This window comes from Mus caroli, chromosome 11 (assembly GCF_900094665.2).
Source record: "Mus caroli chromosome 11, CAROLI_EIJ_v1.1, whole genome shotgun sequence".
Lineage (NCBI taxonomy): Eukaryota > Metazoa > Chordata > Mammalia > Rodentia > Muridae > Mus > Mus caroli.
The window spans coordinates 73,875,297-73,876,792 of record NC_034580.1 but is presented as its reverse complement, the minus strand read 5'-3'; the positions used below and the strand labels follow the sequence as shown (position 1 = coordinate 73,876,792).

The following is a 1,496-nucleotide window of genomic DNA, read 5'->3' as shown; positions in this document are numbered from 1 at the left end:
TTTTTTTTTTTTTTCTGAGACAGGGTTTCGCTGTGTAGCCGTGGCTGTCCTGAAACTCACTCTGTAGACCAGGCTGGCTTCGAACTCAGAGATCTGCCTGCCTCTGCCTCCCAAGTGCTGGGATTAAAGGCGTGCGCCACCACTGCCTGGCTTACCTCGATGTCCTTAAAGAGACAGGAAGTTTTCTCTGCCAGTTCAGTCCAGCTTTGGGCAATTCTAATAGACAATTTGCAGATACTCTTGAAATCTAAGAAAATAGTAACTGGTTTCTGTAGCTTTTTGTCTGACCTCTTAGGTTATCTGCTGTCTAGCCCAGTAGTTAACCTCTCCTACTTCCTGCTATAATTTATAAAGACAGACTTCCCAACCTCTTTTGTCTGAGAAGATGGCTGTCTAGTAAGACCAGGAAATATGTGATAGACCCACAAAGGGCCCTTATGATGGAACTAGTTGGGACAAAGGTGGTGTTTCCCAGCCCCCAGACTTCTTACCGATGTGGCCTTGTGGTGAAGAGTGTCATGCAAAATCTCTCCACTGCCCCAGTTTTTGATCCTCACATATTGTGGACGGGTCGATGGAGTCACGTGCAGCTTGTCCAGGGATTCTGGAACATTCTAAGATGGGTAAACATCCAGAGTTTTCCAAATGTCTGTAACTTCAACAACCATACAAGTGTCCCCTGGGCCTCTGTACTCTGCTTGGGTGAGGGACAGAGCTCTGCGTGAGCACAGAAGGCCAGGGGCCAGCCCTCGGTCCTCCACCCTTCCTAGAAGTTGGGCTAGTGCCAGCTGAGCACTGCAGGTGGCTGGACCAAGGCCAGGCTTCTGTCCTTACCAAGGCCTGGCCAGTGCTGGCTCATAAGGGGAATTCAAGTCTGATGGGAGGGCCGAAGCTGCGGCTGAGACTGCCAAGGGCCGAGCTGGGAAGTTAACAGATACTCCACTGTCTTCCTTCCCCAGGGACACCTTTCCTGGCTCCGTCTCTCTGCCACCCCTCTACAGTCCTTAGGATGTAAGGGGCTTCAGGAAGATGGAAGAAGCCAGGGGCTGAGACCAGGGACTCAGAAGCCGAATCTGAAATCATTCTGGAAAACTGTCTTCCCTGATTTAGAGAATGCTCCTAAACTACCTGTGATGGTTTGAATATGCTTGGCCCATAGGGAATGATACTGCTAATAGGTGTGGCCTTGTTGGAGGAAGTGTGTCACTGTGGGGGTGGGCTTTGAGACCCTTCTCCTAGCTGTCTGGAAGAGACAGTCTCCTGTTTGCCTTCAGAACAAGATGTAGAACTCTCAGCTCCTCCTGCACCATGCCTGCATGGATGCTGCCATGTTCCCACCTTGATAATAATGGACTGAACCTCTGAACCTGTAAGCCAGCCCCACTTAAATGTAGTCCTTTAGCCGGGCGTGGTGGCGCACGCCTTTAATCCCAGCACTCGGGAGGCAGAGGCAGGCGGATTTCTGAGTTCGAGGCCAGCCTGGTCTACAAAGTGAG

The 1,496-nt window shown here is 50.9% G+C and overlaps 1 protein-coding gene across 1 annotated transcript in view; it reads right to left on the bottom strand.

The window, feature by feature from the left end:
- The window catches only part of Nos2 (nitric oxide synthase 2), a 33,623-nt gene that overhangs the window by 28,265 nt on the left and 3,862 nt on the right, over positions 1–1,496 (bottom strand). The window contains exon 3 of the mRNA XM_021176044.2: positions 492–614. The gene's annotated coding sequence lies outside the window, so the exon portion shown is untranslated. The remainder of the gene's footprint in view (positions 1–491; positions 615–1,496) is intronic.